Genomic DNA, 20849 nt, shown 5'->3' on the forward strand with positions numbered 1-20849 from the left:
AACCTGAAGAAAGCAGCCAGGAACTGGGGCCTGCCCCAAACAGGCGTTACTCAAAGTCTAACTGAGCAAGCACAGGAGGAAAGGAAAGAAGAAAAACTTAGGAAAACGGAATGGCAGGGACAACAATGCATCTCTCTATACTTTCTCTTAATATAAATGGGCTGAATTCGCCAATTAAAAGAAAACGAACTGAGGACTGGATCAGAAAACAAGACCCATCCATCTGTAGCCTTCAGGAGACCCACCTCTCAGCCAAACATACAAACAAACTCAGAGTGAAGGGGTGGAAAAGGATCTACCAATCAAACGCCCCCAGTAAGAAAGCAGGTGTAGCTATCCTGATATCTGACAAAATAAACTTTTCATTAAAATCAGTACAGAAAGACAAGGACGGACACTACATATTAATAAAGGGAACAATCCAAGAGGAGGATATAACCATCATCAACTTATATGCCCCAAATATTGGTGCACCCAGATATGTCAAACAAATGCTCTCAAACTTACAGAATAAAATAGATCCCAATACGATAATACTAGGAGACTTTAACACACCACTCTCACCAAAGGACAGGTCTACCAAACAGAGGATTGGCAAAGAAGCTACCGAATTAAGAGAGGCCATACTTCAAGCGGAATTAACTGACATCTACCGAGTATTTCACCCTAAAACAACACAGTACACATTCTTCTCAGCAGCTCACGGAACTTTCTCCAAAATAGACCATATCATAGTTCATGCAAGGAACTTAAGCAAATACAAAGGGATCGACATAATCCCCTGTATCCTATCTGACCACAGTGGAATCAAGCTAGCTCTCAATAACAAAGCATACCACAGAAATTTCTCTAATACATGGAAATTGAACAGCACACTCCTTAACAATGCCTGGATAACAGAAGAGATCAGAGAAGAAATAAAGCATTTCCTACAACTCAATGAAAATGAAAACACCTCACAAAGAAACTTGTGGGACACAGCAAAAGCAGTCCTGAGGGGCAAATTTATTGCCCTCAGTGCCCACATCAAGAGAATGGAGACAGACCAAGTAAATAATCTCATGTTGCAATTAAAACAGCTAGAAAAACAAGAAAAAATGGGACCTAAAGCTACTAGACGAAGCCAGATAACCAAATTAAAAGCAGAGATTAACCAATTAGAAAATCAGAAAACCATAACCAAAATAAACCAAACAAAAAGCTGGTTCTTTGAAAAAATAAACAAAATTGATGGCCCATTGGCTAGATTAATTAAAAAAAGAAGAGAGGAAACCCATATTAATAGGATTAGTGATGCCACGGGAAACATCACAACACGTACCCAAGATATCCAAACAATTCTAACAGACTACTTTCAAAAGCTATACTCTCTAAAGGAAGAAAATCAGGCAGAAATGGATGCATTTTTAGAGAAATACAAGTTGCCCAAACTGAGCAAAGAAGAAGTTAACCAATTAAATAAGCCAATATCCTATAATGAGATACAGGAAGCTATCAAAAGTCTTCCAACAAAAAAAAGCCCAGGACCAGATGGATTCACAGCAGAATTCTATAAGACCTTTAAACAAGAACTAATACCCATACTCCTCAAGCTCTTCAGAGAAACAGAGAAGGAGGGAGCTATCCCAAACTCATTCTACGAAGCCAATATCACACTCATCCCCAAACCAGGCAAAGACCCAACCAAAAAGGAGAATTACAGGCCAATCTCCTTGATGAACACAGATGCAAAGATCCTTAACAAGATTCTAGCTAACAGAATCCAGAAACACATAAAAAAAAAATTCACTTTGACCAGGTAGGCTTCATCCCAGAGACACAGGGATGGTTTAACATACGTAAGTCAATAAATGTAATCCAACATATCAACAGAGCCAAGGTCAAGAATCACATGATTATCGCCACAGATGCAGAAAAGGCCTTTGACAAAATTCAACATTCATTCATGCTAAAAGCTCTGGAGAAAATAGGAATAGAAGGAACATTTCTAAAAACAATAAAAGCCATTTATGACAGACCAATAGCCAATATTATACTTAATGGGGAAAAGCTACAACCAATTCTCCTAAAATCAGGAACAAGGCAAGGATGCCCACTGTCTCCACTCCTCTTCAATATAGTCCTAGAACCCTTAGCCAGGGCAATAAGGCAAGAAAAAGACATTAAAGGGATCCGCATAGGGAAAGAAGAAGTTAAGCTATCCCTTTTTGCAGACGACATGATACTATACCTCCACGATCCCAAAAACTCCATCCCCAAACTCTTAGAAATCATAAATCACTTCGGCAAAATAGCAGGATACAAAATAAACCCACAAAAATCAGTTGCCTTCCTATACACTGATAATGTACAGGAAGAGAGGGAAATAAAGGGAGCAACCCCATTCACAATAACCTCCCAAAAAATAAAATATTTAGGAATTAACCTAACCAAAGATGTAAAAGAACTATTTAATGAGAACTATAAAAAGTTAAAGAAAGAAATTGCAGAAGACACTAGGAAATGGAAAGACCTCCCATGCTCTTGGATAGGCCGACTTAATATAGTAAAGATGGTAATACTTCCAAAACTAATATACAAATTCAATGCAATTCCTATTAAAATCCCAATGACGTACATCACTGAAATACAGAAAACAGTCCAAAAATTCATATGGAACAACAAAAGACCTAGAATAGCCAAAACAATTCTAGGGGATAAAGACAATATGGGAGGGCTATCCATGCCGAACTTCAAACTCTACTACAGAGCTATAATAACAAAGACAGCATGGTAATGGCACAAAAACAGACCCGAAGACCAATGGAACAGAATAGAAGATCCAGAAATAAATCCACAGGCCTACAGCCAGCTGATATTCGACAAAGGAGCCAAAGACATACAATGGAAGAAACACAGCCTCTTCAACCGCTGGTGCTGGGAAAACTGGGCAGCCACATGCAGAAAACTAAAAGTGGACCCCAGCCTATCACCATGCACCAACATCAACTCAAAATGGATTAAAGACCTTAACATTAAACCTGAATCTCTGAAACTACTGCAGGACAGAGTAGGAGAGACACTTGAACTAATAGGCACAGGAAGGAACTTCCTGAACAGAGTCCCAGGGTCACAACAAATTGGAGAGAGACTCGACAAATGGGACTACCTTAAAATAAAAAGCTTCTGCACAGATAAAGCTATCGCAACCAAGCTAGAAAGACAACCAACTAATTGGGAAAAAATATTTACCAGCAATATATCAGACAAGGGGTTAACATCCTGTATATACAGGGAACTCAAGAAACTAATCCCTCCCAAACCTAACAAACCAATTACTAAATGGGCAAGGGAACTAAAGAGACACTTCTCAGATGAAGAAATAAAAATGGCAAAGAAACACATGAGGAAATGTTCATCATCCCTGGTGGTGAAGGAAATGCAAATAAAGACAACCCTGAGATACCACCTTACCCCAGTCAGAATGTCCCACATCCACAAATCAGCCAACGACAAATGCTGGAGGGGATGTGGAGAATGAGGAACGCTATTACACTGCTGGTGGGAATGTACACTCATACAACCACTTTGGAAAGCAGTCTGGAGGGTCCTTAGAAAGCTAAAGATTGACCTCCCTTACGACCTAGTCATACCACTTCTAGGCATCTACCCTGAACAACAGGAACCAATATACAAGGACACGTGCACCTCCATGTTTATTGCAGCACTGTTTGCAATAGCTAGGATATGGAAACAACCTAGATGCCCCACCACAGATGAATGGATCCAAAAATTGTGGTATCTATACACAATGGAATATTATGCAGCCATTAGAAATGACAAAATAATGGCATTTGCAGGGAAATGGATGGAGTTAGAAGGAATCATGTTGAGCGAGGTAAGCCAAGAACGAAGAGACAAACAGTACATGGTCTCCCTGATAAGTGGATGATAAATCCAAAATGTTAGGTGATATGACAAAACTAACAGGACTTAAGAAACAAAGAACTCCCACTCATCTGGTTGAACCACTACCAAATATCCCCATGCTGCTGATCAGATATATGGTATATAACATATGAGCACCGTTATATATTACAGACTGTGATAGACAATTTGCTCCAGGAAAGTTAGAATGAACTTGTGACTTTAAACGAGCATCATTATTCCACAATACTGTGAATTACCGGAAATTAAGTAATCACTTAATCACAATCAAAAAAAAAAAAAAAAGAAGCTTGGGGAAGGGAGGGAGGGAGGGGATGGTAGGGGGAAAACAATGGAGGGGGTAACAATGCTCAAGAGGAAGTGTACTCATTACCTCACTCATGTAACTGTAACCCTCTGTATAGTATCTTTACAATAAAAAAAAATTAAAAAAATATAGTATTTGTGCATCTGTGTATTAGCATGCATCCATATTTCATTCATTTTGTGGATGAATACTGTGCTTGGCCTGAGCAAGCTGCCATTTGTCTATCTTTATAGCTGTTGATGGGTGTTTGAGGCTGGGCATTGTGCTCTTTTGTTTATATGAAGAAGTGCATTTCCTTAAATAACTCATGTACAGGAAGTGGTATTGATAAGGCCTATGGCTGTTTGTCTGACTTTCTAGGGGGAATTATCAAGCAATTTTCTGGGACAGGTTTGTATTTTGCATTCTCATAGCAAGATTTGAGCCAGTTTTCCACGTTCTTACCTACACTTTTTATTTTATTTTATTTTGTGTTTTTGAATTTGGGACTTTTAATTTTTTTTCTTGTTGTTGGTTGTGGGGCTTGAACTCATAGCCTGGGCACTATCTCTGAGCCCTTTTTTGCTCAAGGATAAGGCTCTACCACTTCAGCCACAGTGCCACTTCTGGGTTTTGAGTGGTTAATTGGAGATAAGAATTTCATTGGGACATTTCAACCTGGACTGGCTTTGAACAGTGATGCTTGTCAGCCTCCTAAGAAGCTAACATTACAGGCATAAACCATGGCGTCAGCTTTTTTTTTTAAACCAAATAAGATCTTACTGTGGAGCCCAGGCAGGCCTTGAACTTATGATCCTCCTGTCTCAGCCTCCTGGATTCTGGGATTACAGATATACACCACTAATTTGGCTTTAGGTAATTTTTAAAATAAGTATCCTATCCTAGTGGGTATGAAGCAATAACATTTCTGGGATTTTTATTTTGTGTAACCACAAGGGGTAAAAAATGTATGAGAACATGCCAGAGATAGAAAGGGACCAGAGAAGCGGGGATGGGTGGGGTTCACAGGTTCCATGGCTTTCTGTGGGCTCTAAAGACACCTGTTATTCTGTTCAGTGGATAGTGGTTGTATGAATCTACTGTGAATGGGTTGTTTGCAGGCCCTGCACAACTTAAACTTCTATAGCTTGAGTTGTATAATTTATAAAATAGGGGCTGATGATTCTGTCTTTCCTCCAAAAGCCAAGATAGACCCAAACTAACCTGTTGCGGGCTTGAGACCTACATCCTTAAAAAAAATCTTTGTAGAGATGAAAGTAGCCAGCTTAGTGTCTGACTCTTGGCAATCGTTCTATAAGTAGTCATTTTATGTCAGAGTTCAATCAGCATCTCAGAGAGGACAAAGTTACAGAGTAACACCAAATTGCACAATGTAGTTTGTAGTTTCTTTTTATCAGCAAGAGACATATGAGTTCAAGTTATTTTGCTGAAAATGTGGTCAAGTTTGGGAGCTGGTTCAGTGTGGACTGCTGGCCTTTTATGGTCTATTGAACCAACTATGTCACCACATGTGGTCAGGGTGGCAGACTTCATAAATGTGTCAGAACTTAATTTCTTTTTTTTCTCTTTTTGGGTCCGGTCATGGGGCCTGAACTCTGGGCCTGTGCGCTGTCCCTCAGCTCTTCAGCTCAAGGTTAGCACTCTACCACTTGAGCCACAGCACCACTTCTGGCTTTTTTCTTTTTGCTTATGTGGTGCTGAGGAATCGAACCCAGGTCCTCAGGCATGCAAGGCAAGCGCTCTACCACTGAGCCACCTTCCCAGCCCAGAACTTAATTTCTTTACTCAAGTTCAGGTTCAGTTTGTAGGAACACTCACATTTGTGAAACAAGAGTCTCTCAAATTCATCTTCCTGGGCTGCTTTTGATCCTGAGATCTCAGATGTGAGCCCCAGCCTCCAGCCAGCAGGAGAAGTCTTAATCTTACCTCTATAAAGTATTTTGTTGTGATAAAAAATATTAGCCACTAGAAGTGAACAGGGCTCAGTTTCTACTCTTGGAACCGGGGAAGCAGTTGTTCACACTCCTGCTTGGCAGTGCCCAGTGAAACCAATGAATAGTGGCAGAAATGGCATCAGAATTCCCTAAACTTTCATCTTCTTTTTAGGGGTTAATTCTCCAGCTTCCAGGGTCTATTTTTGTTGATTTTCAAGCTTGATGCGATTTCCTCCTGTCCCTGAAGGGGATGATGGTGTGGAAAAAGGACTATGTGGCTTCCACTGTACTCTGGGCATCATATCTAAACATGACATATGTACACTTGTCACTGATTTGAGGATGAAAAATGTGTGTGTGTGTGTGTGTGTGTGTGTGTGCCTTTTATATTTCTTTTTTTTTTTTTTTTTTTGTCGGCTGTGTGTGTGAACTCTGGGCCTGGGCACTGTCCCTCAGCTCTTCAGCTCAAGGCTAGTGCTCTACCACTTGAGCCACAAGGCCACTTCTGGATTTTTCTGCTTATGTAGTGCTAAGGAATCAAACCCAGGACATGCATGCGAGGTAAGCACTCTACCACTGAGCCACTTTCCCAGCCCCAACTTTTACATTTCTTAAGCACAGCTGTGAGTTTTATCTGGTGATTTCTGGAGAAGGCTGTCGCCAAAGAGTGACAGCTATCATGGTAGAAATGTCAGACTGCTCAATGGGTCCCCAAAGGAAGAAACTCAAGCAGGAGTGACAGTTATGAAGGAATTCATATAATTCTGAGAGGTGGCATGGAACACCCAAAGGGGATTTACAAGCCAGCAGTTTGGGAAGAATTGGCAAAGACAAGATGAGACCAAGCTTTTGCGGAGTGCCAACGTTCTATTGTGAAGATTTGGGGGCTTTTTCCTACCAAATAGCCCTCATGTCACTAGGTATCAAGGTTCATGGTGTGAGTTAGGTGGATAACGTGGCTTGGAAAGAATTTTCCTGTGGGCTTTGATGGCTCCCAGATTCCCAGTCTCACCCCTGTCCCTTGAACTCCTCTGTGTGGCTCTTTCTCTCTTCTCATTTTCTCCACTCTTAGATCTCTGCTACCAACGTGGAATGAATGATTTCAGCCCTTCTAATATGTGCTCATAAATGTATGATGTCACTGTTAATTAAAAGCCAAAACTGCTGTATATAAAACATGTATTTAACATATACTGCTGAGTTGGGAGAAAGACTAAGAGATGTAGAATGCAGAATTGAAAAACGCTTAAGCTCACATGTTTTCTTTTTTTCTCTTCATTTGTTTTTTAAAAAATTATTGTTATTATAAAGGTGATATACAGAGGGGTTACAGTTATATAGGTCAGGTAACGAGTATATTTCTTTTTGGACAGTGTCACCCCTTTCCTCACACTCTCCCCATTTAGTTTTAAGGTAAGACTCTTCCATAGAATTATGTACAATGTCTTTTTCTCTACTTTGTTCTACTCACTTTCAAGAACTTGTGTAGGGTTGGGTGCTGGTGGCTCATGCCTATAATCTTAGCTGCTCAGGAAGCTGAGGTCTGAGGATTGTGGTTCAAAGCCAACCCAGGCAGGAAAGTCAGTGAGACTCTTATCTCCAATAAACCACTAAAACGCCAAACGTAGAGCTGTTGTTCCAGTGGTAGGGTGCTAGCCTTGAGAAGAAGATGCTCAGAGACAGTACCCAGGCCCTAAGTTCAACCCCAGGACCAACACACACACACACACACACACACACACACACACACACACACACACACACACACACACACACACACACACACACACACACACACACACACACACACACACACACACACACAGAACCTGTGTAAGAGTCAGGCACCCATGGCTCATACATAATCCTAGCTGCTCAGAAAGTTGAGATCCAGCAGTTTGAAGCCAGCTCAGGCAGAAAAGACTCCATCTCTACAAAGTCAGACTGGAGGCCTGGCTCAAGTAATAGAACACCAACCAAGCGAGCACATGTAATGCCTTGTGTTCAAACTCTGGTGTCAATAAAGAAAAAACAATTTGTGTAGAATATAGTTCACTACTAAGTTCTCTGGGGACCTTCAGGTGGGGTAGCCTTAATTATAGTATCTGTTCTCTTTCAGAGCTGCTGGCAAGAGCATTGGAAAAGATCATTTTTTTTGCTTCTGTGTTCCAGGCAAGTGGAAAAGACTTTGCCCTTTTCTACCTCTTTATTATCATAAAGACTGGGTCTGGCCCCAGATCTGCAATGTCCCCATAAAGACCATGTGCTCCCTAGCAGGAACACACAACTGGAGACCAGGGCTGTCCCAGACCTGACTGCCCCCTTACAATACTTAGGACTTTTACTCAAAAGTAATTGCCTCCCATTTGTTATTGGACCCAGTAATCCCCTTTATAATCCAGTATTTTGAACATGTAAAAAGTCCATGGGAGGGGGCTGGGAAGGTGGCTCAGTGGTAGAGCGCTTGCCTTGCATGCAGGAGGCCCTGGGTTCGATTCCTCAGCACCACATAAGCAAAAAGAAAAAAGCTGGAAGTGGCGCTGTGGCTCAAGTGGTAGAGCGCTAGCCTTGAGCTGAAGAGCTGAGGGACAGCGCCCAGGCCCAGCGTTCAGGCCCCAAGACCGGACCCCACCCCAAAAAAAGTCCATGGGAAACCAGGTGCTGGTGGTTCATGTCTGTAATCCTAGCTACTCAGGAGGCTGAGATCTGAGGATCACAGTTCAAAGCCAGCCTGGACAGGAAAATCTATGAGCCTCTTATCTCCAATTAACCACCAGAAAACTGGAAGTGGAGCTGTGGCTCCAAGTGGTAGAGCACTAGCCTTGAGCAAAAGAGCTCAGGAACAGTGCCTGGGCCTTGTGTTCAAGTACCATGACTGACAAAAATAGTTCATGGCAGGGCTGGGACGGTGTAGAGTGCTTGCCTTGCATGCATGAGGCCATGGGTTTGTTCCTCAGTACTACATAAGCAAAAAAAGTCAGAGGTGGTGCTATGGCTCAAGTGGTAGAGTGCTAGCCTTGAGCTGAAGAGCTGAGGGACAGCGCCCAGGCCCAGACTTCAAGCCCCATAACTGACCAAAAAACAAAAAAGTTCATGGCAAATAGTACAGACAATTATCATGGATGCACCATTGAGTCATAATAATAATTCCAATATAACTTATGGACAGTGTCTTTGAAATACTGTTTTGTATTCAGATACCCTTGCCTGAGCCACATTACTCAACATTTTGTGCACTCGGGTGGCTCCTGTGTTTGAGTCCCTCACTTGAACTAGGAGCTAATGTTGGTTTTTACAGAGTAGGGCCTGTGAAGGTTGTAATATCAGGACCAAAGTCTACCATTTGTGGGTAGAGCCCCAGCTGTTGAAGCTGTTGAGCTTTATCAATTGTTTCCCCAACCCATGTTTTATGACTGTTCGTCATCATAGCAGGGAGATATCTATTTTTAATAGCATTTTAAGATGTATTTATTAATTCTGTTTTTATTATGAAATAAGGAAAGATCACAGCACATTGCCAGTACCAGGGCAGTCCATTTGCCCCTTGTACCACTGTGTTTCTGTTGCTGTATTAAATTCTTGAATATTCTTTTAAGGCATGGGGATTTTAAACTCAGGACCTCATCAGTATGCATCAGTTTTTTGTTTTGCTTTGTTTGTGTGTGCCTGTCCTGGGGCTTGAACTTGGGGCCTGGGTACTGTCCTTGAGCTTTTTTCTCAAGGCTAGTGCTTTTAACACTTGAGCCACAGCTCCACTTCTGGCTTTTTGGTGGTTCATTGGAGATAAGAGTCTTACAGTCTCTCCTGTCTAGGCTGGTTTCAAACCCAGATCCACAGATCTCAGCCTCCTGAATAGCTAGGATTACAGGTGTGAGCCACTAGCATGCTAGTGTTCATCAGTTTTATGGGCTCTCATTTGTGTGTATCTCTACATAAATTTATCAGCTGCACATACTTATGATATACACAGCTAAGGTACAGAACTGTTCCTTCATTATAAAACTCTTGTTTTACCTGCCCTCATTTGTTCATTTATGTGTTTACATATACATTAGATATATGCCTTAACATCATGCATCATTATATTATATGCCGTAACATCATTTCTTATCTTTTCTGAAGTGTTTCCCTATTTTTGTTCCTTTGCCTTCTCCTTCAAATTCAAAATAACTTTGTTTGTGCCTACAAAAATGCCCCTACATTTTGGTGAGGATTGCACGGAAACTACAGGTCAATTTGCAGAAAAATCGACGCTCACCCTGCTGTGCATGAGTTGCTCAGGAACTGTAAAAGGCCTGGGAATATACAATGAATTGGTTTAAAAGAAGGGTAGGTGAAGAAATGGTAAAAGAAGGAAGATGGGAAGCTGGAAGTCGATGGAATGAGAAAGCATAAGAATAATAGTGTGCAAAGAACACAGTAGGATTTTTAAGAATGACAATATACTCAGGGAATTTTTTTTTTACAAAAGCTAAAAGCAAGAGTAAATGTCCATCAAATAAAATAAATAGTAAAATATTCCAAAAAAGGAAACAAAACCCGCAGACATCAGTGTGTGTTGCTTGGCGAGAAGCAGAACATTTTCCAGGTGTGCTCTGTTCCTGCAGCAGGCATGTCCAGGTGGAAGGTAAGTCCCAGCTGTACCATGCTGCTGCAGCAGGTAGGCTCCAGGGGTGGCAAGTCCATGCAGTAGGCCTGTTCCTTTGAGCTCTGGCCTTTGGTGTGCCATATATGGCTTCTGAGGCAATCACTCTTAGTACTTCTGGCCCTGGGACTGCATGTGGTTCCTCTGGATTCAATCTGGGTAACGGGGCTATGTAGAGATAACGGCTTCCCAACACCGCTCAGCAGTGACAACCCCTCTCACATGTAACTGAGGAGACTCAGACTCAGAACTCCACTCCAGGGAAGTTTGTCCTTCCTTCGTTCCTTTTATAGCTCTAAAATTTAAAGCTTCTGTTTTTTCCCCAGTATTCTTTTTAGAAATACTGTTACTGCTATTGTTTTTATTAAGATGTACATCTTAATCAGAAGGCAGGTGATGAGAACATTTCTTTTTTATTGTTATAAAGGTGGTGTACAGAGGGACTGCAGTTACTTAAGTCAGATAATTTCTTTCTGGGCAGTGTCACCCCTTTCCTTGATCTCTCCCATGTTTTCCTCCCATCCCCACCCACAAGTGGTAGAGTTCATTTTGTAAAAAATAATTTTTATTGAGATTAAGCGATCACATAAATTTCACAAATGTCACAGTATTGTGATCTAGTAATACTGAAAGTCGCAAACACATTCTTAACCTTCAAGAGGCAAATTGTCATTATCATGGTCTGTAATGTTTGTGAGCTTTGACAATACAACTATTTCTTCCACATCAGGTGATATGTACATTTCTTTCCTTTTGCTTAGTGTAAGCTTTTCCCTCTCATTCCCTCCCTCCCATCACTACCCTTGAGTTGCTTAGTTGGTTTCCATTAATGTCCAGTGCAGCTGATGGGCCCCTCTGTTGTATTCCAGCCCCTGTTTTCCTCTGATTTTATGCCCTCCTCTTAGTTTCCCTCAGATGTGTGTGCATGCGTGCACACACACACACACACATACACGCACACAAACACACGCACACACACAGACGATATATGTGGTCAAGAACATGGAGTCCACTATGTTGAAAACAAAATTTACAACTTGGGGGGGATGAGGGAGGAGTTGGGGAGGTGGGGAGGGAGGGATGGTAGGGGAAAAACAAAGGAGGAGGTAAAAATGCTCAGTAGGAAATGTACTCATTACTTACTCGTGTAACTGTAACCCCTCTGTACAGTATTTTTACAATAAAAACCATATATATATGTATATATATATATATATGTATATATATATATATATATATATATATATATATATATATATAACAATCTCTTATTCAATAAAAAAGGACCTGGAGTCATTTAGAAATGATATGACAAATTGAGTGGAGGTCCTTTGTTTCTTGGGTCCTGTTTACTTTGTCATATCTTCTTGCATTTTGGATTTAACATCCACAAATCAGGGAAACCATGTGCTGTTTGTGTCTCTGTTCTTGGCTCACGTCACTCAAAATGATTTGTTCTAGTTCCATCCATTTCCCTGTGAATGCCATTATTTTGTCCTTTCTAATGGCTGCATAATACTCCATTGTATATATGTACCACACTTTTTGGATCCATTCATCTGTAATGGGCATCTAGGTTGTTTCCATATCTTTGCTATTGTAAACAGTGTTGTAATGAACATGGAGGTGCATGTGTCCTTGTATCCTGATTCCTGTTGCTCAGGGTAGATGCCTAAGAGTGGTATGGCTGGGTCATAGGGGAGGTCTATATTTAGCTTTCTGAGGACCCTCCAGACTGCTTTCCAAAGTGTTTGTAGAGTGTACATTCCCACCAGCAGTGTAATAGGGTTCCTCTTTCTCCACATCCCTGTAAGCATTTGTCATTGGCTGGATTTAGGATGTGGGCTATTCTGACTAGGGTAAGGTAGTATCTCAGGGTTGTTTTTATTTGCATTTTCTTTACAGCCAGGCATGATGAACATTTCCTCATGTGTTTCTTTGCCTTTTTAAAAATCTCTTCTTCTGAGAAGTTCTCTCTTTAGCTCCCTTGCTCATTTAGTGATTGGTTTGTTAGATTTGGGAGGGATTAGTTTCTTCTTCCCTGTCTATAATGGATATTAGCCCCTTGCCTGATATATTGCTGGTAAATATTTTTTCCCAGTTAGTTGGCTGTCTTTCTAGTTTGGTAGCTATGACTTTAGCTGTGTAGAAACTTTTCATTTTAAGGTAGTCTCATTTGTCAAGTCTCTCTCCAATTTGTTGTGACCCTGGGACTCTGTTCAGGAAGTTCCTGCCTGTGCCTATAAACTCAAGTGTCTCTTCTACTCTGTGATAGTTTCAGAGTCTCATGTTTGATGTTAAGGGCTTTAATCTATTTGATGTTAGTGCATGGTGACAGGCTGGAGTCCACTTTTAGTTTTCTGCATGTGGATGCCCAGTTTCCCCAGCACCAATAGTTGAGGAGGCTGTGTTTCTTCCACTGTTTGTCTTTGGCTTCTTCGTCAAATATCAGCTGACTATGGGTATGTGATTTTGTTTCTGGATATTCTAATCTGTTCCATTGGTCTTCAGGTCTGTTTTTGTGCTAATACCAACCTGTTTGTTATTGTGGCTCTATAGTAGAGCTTGAAATCTGGAACTGTGATCCCTCTACATTGTTTCTTTTGCCTAGAATTGCTTTAACTATTCTAGGTCTTTTGTTGTTCCTTATAAATTTTTGGACTGTTTTCTCTATTTCAGTAAAGAATGTCATTGGGAATTGCATTGAATTTGTGTATCATTTTTGGCAGTATGGCCATTTTCACAATATTGATTCTGCCTATCCAAGAACATGGAAGGTCCTTCCATTTCCTGGTGTCCTCTATGATTTCTTCCTTTAGGCTTTTACAGTTTTCACTAAATAGGTCCCTTACATCTTTGGTTAGGTTAATTCCCAGATATTTTTTGTGGCTATTGTGAATGGGGTTGTTACCCTGATTTCCCTTTCTGCTTGTACATTGTTGGTGTATAGAAAGGCAATTGATTTTTGTGGGTTAATTTTATATCTTGTTACTTTGCCAACATGGTTTATAAGCTCTAGGAGTTTGGGAGTGGAGTTTTGGGGATTGTTAAGTTATAATATCATGTTATTTTCAAATGGTGATAGTTTGATTTCTTCCTTTCCTATGGGTATACCTTTAATATTCTTTTCTTCCCTTATTGCTCTGGCTACGGATTCCAGAACTATATCGAAGAGGAGTGGTGAGAGTGGGCATCCTTGCCTTGTTCCTGATTTAAGAGAATTGGTTGTACTTTTTCTCCATTTAGTATAATATTGGCTATTGTTCTGTCATATATGGCTTTCATTGTTTTAAGGAATGTTCCTTCTATCTTCCTATTTTCTTCAGAGCTTTTAACATGAATGGATGTTGTATTTTATCAAAAGCCTTTTCTGCATCGATGGAGATAATTGTGGTTCTTGACCTTGGATCTGTTGATGTGTTGGATTACATTTTTTTTTGATTTATGTATGTTAAACCATCCCTGAATCTCTGGGATGAAGCCTACTTGATCATAGTGTATGGGTTCTTTTTTTTATATGTTTCTGGATTCTGTTGGCTAAAATTTTATTGAGAAGTTTTACATCTATGCTCACCAAAGAGATTGGTCTGTAGTTCTCTTTATTTGTTGGATCTTTGCCTGGTTTGGGTATGAGTGTGATATTAGCTTCATAGAATGAGTTTGGGATTGCTCCCTCTGTTTCTATTTTGCAGAAGAGCTTGAGGAGTATGAATATTAGTTCCTTTTTAAAGGTCTTATAGAATTCCATAGTGAATCAAGCTGTTCTGGGCTTTTCCTTGTTGGAAACTTCTGATTGCTTCCTCTATCTCATTGTAAGTTATTGGCATATTTTATTTTGGTTGGTCGTAGGGCTTGAACTCTGGGCTTGGGTGCTGTCCCTGCACTCTTCAGCTCAAGGTGAGGGCTGTACCGCTTGAGCCACAGCACCACTTCTGGTTTTCTAGTGGTTTTTATTGTAGAGTCCTCATGGACTTTCCTGCCCGGGCTGGCTTTGAACAGCGATCCTCAGATCTCAGCCTCTTGAGTAGCTAGGATTACAGGCAGGAGCCACTGGCACCGGGCTGTTATTGACATATTTAAGTGATATATTTCTTATTGGCTCATTTGGGCAATTCCTATTTCTCTAAAAATTCATCCATTTCTGCTAGGCTTTCCTTCTTTAGTGAGTATAGATTCTGGAAATAGTTCTTTATAATTGTTTGGATGCCTTGTGTGTTTGTTGTAATTTTCCTGTGGCATCCCTGATCTTTTATTTATTATTATTTATTTATTATTTTGCAGGTTGTGGGGCTTGAACTCTGGGCCTGGGCACTGTCTCTCAGCTCTTTAGCTCAAGGCAAGCATTCTACCACTTGAGCCACAGCACCACTTCTGGCTTTTTGTGCTTATGTGATGCTGAGGAATTGAACCCAGGTCCTCATGCATGCAAGGCAATCACTCTACCCCTGAGCCCCCTTCCCAGCCCCTGCATCCCTGATCTTATTGATTTGGGTCTCCTCTTTTCTTTTTTAAGTTAATCTTGCCAGAGGTCAGTCAATTTTACTGATTTTTTTAAAAACAGCTTTTTGTTTTGTTAATTTTATTTGTAGTTTTCTTAGTCTGTCTTGTTAATTTCAGCTCTTATTTTGGTTATCTCGCTCCATCTAGTAACTTTGGGTTCAATTTTTTCTTGCTTTTCTGGAAGTTTTAGTTGCATCATGAGATTATTTACTTGGTCTGTCTCTATTTTCTTGATGTGTGCACTGAGAGCAATAAATTTGCCCCTCAGACTGCTTTTGCCATGTCCCACAGGTTTCTTTGTGACTATATTCATTTTCATTGAATTGTAGGAACTTTTTGATTTCTTCTTTAATTTCTTCTCTGACCCAGGTGTTGCTCAGAAGTGTGCTGTTCAATTTCCACATATTTGAGTAATTTCTACGGTATGCTTTGTTATTGAGAACTAGTTTGATTCCATTATGGTCAGATAGAATGCAACAGGTTATGTCGATCCTCTTGTATTTGCTTAAATTTTTTGTGTGATCTATGATATTATGTATTTTGGTGAAATTTCCATGGACTGCTGAGAAGAATGTGTACTGGGTTGTTGTTGGGTGGAAAACTCTGTAGATGTCAGTTAAGTCCACTTGAGATGTGGCATCATTTAATTCAGAGGCTTCTTTGCCAATCCTCTGGCTGGTGGACCTGGTGAGAGTGAAGTATTGAAGTCTCTTAGTATTATTGTATTTGGGTCTATTTTTCCCTGTAAGTCTGAGAATATTTGCTTAACATATGTGGGTACAGCAATTTTTGGAGAGTATAACTTGATAATGGTGATGTTCTCTTCTTGGATTGTTTCCTGTATTAAATTGTAGTGTCCCTCTTTGTCTTTTTGTATTGATTTTAATGAAAAGTTTATTTTGTCAGATATCAGGATGGCAACTCCTGCCTTCTTGCTGGAGGTATTTGCATGGTAGATCTTCCTCCAACCCTTCACTTAGAGTTTGTTTTTACCTTTGTCTGTGAGGTGGGTCTCTTGAAGACAACAAATGGATGGATCTTGTTTTCTGATCCAGTCTCAGATTCTTTTGATTGGTGAAATGAGTCCATTAATATTAATGATTATTATAAAGAAGTGCATTGTATTGCCTGTCATTTTCCTGCTTTCCTATGTTTTTCTTCTTTCCTTTCCTCCTGTGCTTACTAAGTTGGTATTCTAGTGATATCTGTCTGATGTGGATCTTGATTGTTTTCTTCAGAGTGTAATCCCCCTCTTAATATTCTTTGTAGTGCTGGCTTATTGATTATGAATTCATTTAGTTTTTCTATTAGAAATTTTAGTTTCCTTATTGAATCTGTATACCAGTCTGGTTTAGCAGTTATTGGTTCTCAGGGCTTGGATGGTACTTTCCTTGCATTCAGTGTCTATGTGAAGAGATCTGTAGTGATACTGATTTTTTTCCCATTGTAGTATAGCTCCTTCTTTGCTTTTGCCATGTGCAAGATTGTTTATTGTTCAAATCTAGTGTTTTTACTATGATGTGCCTAGAAGTGTTCCTCCTAGGACCCTGTTTGCTAAGATGTTCTGTATGCTTCTGTTATGAAATAAGACTTTTCTCTTTTAAGATTGAGTAAATTTTGGCAATAATCTTATTGAATAAGTGTTGCATCCCTCTGTTCTGGGATTCCTCACCTTTGGTGACCCCAATTATTTGAAGGTTAAATTTCTTGGCACTGCCAGCTTGTTCTTGGACCACGCTTTGAGTGTTTTTTCCATATCTGTGTCTTTTCCCCCCAGTTGCTGCATTTCTATTTTCCATTTCATTCACTCTATTAACTGGCTTCCATTGTGGTTTGCTTGGAGGAAATTGAACCATTTATGATTTCTTATTTTTTATTTTTTTTTGGGGGGGGGTCTGGTTGTGGGGCCTGAACTCTGGGCCTGGGCGCTGACCCTCAGCTCTTCAGCTCAAGGCTAGCGCTGTACCGCTTGAGCCATAGCGCCACTTCCGGCTTTTTTCTTTTTGCTTATGTGGTGCTGGGGAGTCGAACCCAGGGCCTCAGGCATGCAAGGCAAGCGCTCTACCACTAAGCCACCTTCCCAAGCCACCATTTATGATTTCTATGTCGGTTCTCAAAGTATTAATTTTGTCTTTTAAAGAGGTATGTACTACATCTATTTTTGAGTGCAGCTCTTAAGTCCTGGATCTCTTGATGATTTGTTTCTTTGTTTTTTAAATTTCTGATCCATTTTTTGCTTTAATACTTTTTTGTTGTTGGTGGTGGTGGTCATGGGGCTTGATCTCTGGGCTTGGGCGCTATCCCTCAGCTCTTCAGTTCAAGGCAAGTGTTCTACTACTTGAGTCACAGCACCACTTCCGGTTTTCTGAGTGGTTTATTAGAGATAAGGGTCTCACTAACTTTCACACCCAGGCTGGCTTTGAACAGAGATCCTCAGATCTCAGCCTCCGGAGTAGCTAGGATTACAGGCATGAGCCACTGGTGCGTGGCTTTGCTTTAATTATTGAGTCATTGCCTCTATCAACTTTTGGATGTAAGGCTTGTCTTCCATTTCTCTTTTGCTTTTATTCGAGTTCTTCCCTGGGTGGCTGCTGGCCTTTGGGGATGGTTTGCTGTCTTGGCGGTTGATGAATCTTGTAATTTTTTGTTGTGATTTTCACATGAGGATCCAGGGATTATTGGAGATGAATCACAAATTCTGACTGTTTTGGTCAATAGGTGGCTGCTTTTTTTGCTTGGTTCTGGGTTGGTTCCTGGGTCAATTGTTGAAGCTTGTTCTCAGCCCTGGGCTGGTTGAGAAAGACTGCGCCTCCTCTCGGTTCTGTTGGGGGAAGGGCCAGCCTCCAGCTGCTAGTCTGACTCACGTAGGGCTCACTCTTGTTAGATTCTGGTAGGTAGACACACTCCACCCTCTGCTGAGATGTGTGCTTAGTTCCTGGCTTCAGTCAGGGGCAGGTGGTTTAGACAGCTTGGGCTCCCACCTGGGACACACAAGTAGGGCTCGTTCAGCCCCTAATGGAGCCCACAGGCAGTTCCAAACTTCAGCCAAGGACCAGCAGCCTCAGCAGCGCAGTCTGTTCATGCTCTTGGCAAAACCTGGTGGTCTAGATGTATTCCACCAGTTGCTGAAGCCCACTTGCAGTTCCTGACTTCAGCCAGGTACTGGTGGCCTGAGCTGCCCAATCCCCAGCCCAGGACACACAGGTTGGGCTCCTTCTCCTGAGGCCTGCGGGCATGGTTCCTGACTTCAGCCAGGGACTCCTGGACCTGAGTTGCTGCTGGTCTCCTGCCTGGGACACAGGTCAGACTTCTTCCACTGCTGGCTGTTGGGGCCCACAGGCACAGTTCTTGGCTACAGCCAGGGACCAGCTACATTTGAGTTCCCTCCCAGGGGGCTCTTGGTCAAGCCTGGCAGGCTGGGTGGGCTGCACCGGTTTCTGGGGCGCTTGCACATTTCCCAGCTTTAGTGGGACCAGTAACCTGGGTGCTAGGGGGAGGAATCCAGGTCAGTCTCTGGGGGTTACCCCCAGAGCTAGTCTCCCAAGGAGGTGGGGGGGGCATCCCCTATGGGGTATTCTCTTATCCTGGAACTGGTTGGGAGCAGTCCAGTGGTGCTGTGGCAGATCGAGGTTTCTATGTCTTGTAGGTTACTGGTCACCCCTGTGTTCTGCGTTCCATTGAGATGATGGTGAGCTGGGCCGGGTGGTGGTGGGATCTTTGGATCTGGCAGTACCTTGTGTGTGGTTTCTCTTGTTGTCACTGTCTGTGTCTGTGGGAGTCTTCTGCATTGACATGCTATGGACCACTGTGGCTCTGTGGTCCCCACTGGCTGCGGGCCGTGTGCTTTGGTGACTTGGCGCAGAGCCACAGCACCAGTGAAGGGTGGGGGAAGAGTCTTCAGGCTTTTCCATCTTTGTGTAGATTATGAAGTTTTTTCTTTTCTTTTTTCACTTCCTGTATTTCTCTGAGTGTTTGCCTTTTTGCTGTTCTTGGTCTCTTGGGGAAACCAAGCATTGGAACTTGATCTCTGGTTGAAGAGTGCTGTGATGTTTCCCTACTGTTCCATCCCCATCTTCGTCCCCCTCTCCAGTATAGTTCATTTTTAACATAATGTCCAGTGAGTACCACTGCTGCACTTGTTCACCTGTCCCTCCATTTCTGTGTTTCCCTTACACACCCAAAGATAAATGAGCAAAGAAGACAAGACAGAAAGAAAATAAAAATAGTAACAAAGTAAAAAAAAAAAAAACTCTTGTTTCCCTTTTCCTGGAGTTCTTTTTTTTTTTCCCATCCTGGGGCTGAACTCAGGGTCTGGGCACTGTCCCTGAGCTTCTTTGGCTCAAGGCTAGCACTCTAGCACTTGAGCTGCAGCACCACTTCTAGCTTTTTTGTTTATGTGGTACTGAGGAATTGAACCCAGGGCCCATGCTAACCAAGCACTCTACTACTAAACCACATTCCCAGCCCTGGAGTTCATTTTGATAAATATTATTTTATGTGATCAGAGGCACATAGCCATTGCACCTTTGTGTTTCTCTCATAGGAGTATCCTCCTTTGGTCTTACTGTGTGTGAATGCTTAGAGTCCTGTACAGTTTATCTTGTTCCCATGTATGTTAGGTCCAGCTTCCACATATGAGAGAAAACATGCACCATTTGTCTCTATGCTTGGCTCACTTCATTTAACACGATCAGCCTGGCTTTTGCTAGTTATGTTGGAAATGAACTCTCACAAACTTGTGTTTGTTCTGCCCAGGCTAGCTTCAAACCATGATCCTCTGGATCTCAGCTTCCTGGGTAGTTGTGGTTATCTGCTGGCACCCAAATATGTAAATGAGTTTTCATTTCAAATTTGGATGTTGAGGAATGTATTGGCATCTTTAGACCTAAGCTGTTCTTTTAGTTTATCACGTTTTTTCCCCCCAATTTACAGTTCAATATTTATTTTTTTCATTTTGTTCCTTAATGTTTTTTCTCCTCAAAAGGGGTGTGTGTGTGTGTGTGTGTGTGTGTGTTTGTGTGTGTGTGTGTGTGTGTGTGTGTGTGTGTGTGTGTGTGTGTGTGTGTAGAAAAGTGGGAAAAGTGGAGATTTCTCTTTAAAAAAATCTGTGTTTTGTAAATATGTCAATTATCCTTGTTGGGGTTGTTAAATACACTGGATTCAATGAGTTTTGTGCTTTCTCATGGAATGACATAGGCTTTCTTGATTTTAGACAATCCCTCATTTTAGGTTTAACCATTCACTACACTGTAAGTTAGTATTTTAGTTTGGACTTCCCAGAAGGGCAAGGTTGATCAAGGTTTGAAAGCGTTAGGCAGTCAATTTAATGTGTATTTAAAAATCTATGCCATGGTGTGTTGAATTTCCACACCTTTTCTCTCCCTTCCTGCCAGTTTTATTTCCTATCCTCCCTCCAGTAAGTATTCTCTGCTCTACCAGACTTCTTTTTTTTGTTCTCACTATCCTGAGAATTTCTTGTATTCATTTCTATCAATTTTTTCCTCATTCTTTGCCTGGAACTGGCCTCTTCTTTCTT

This window comes from Dipodomys merriami, unplaced genomic scaffold, assembly GCF_024711535.1.
Source record: "Dipodomys merriami isolate MVZ:Mamm:240054 unplaced genomic scaffold, mDipMer1.0.p SCAF_22, whole genome shotgun sequence".
Lineage (NCBI taxonomy): Eukaryota > Metazoa > Chordata > Mammalia > Rodentia > Heteromyidae > Dipodomys > Dipodomys merriami.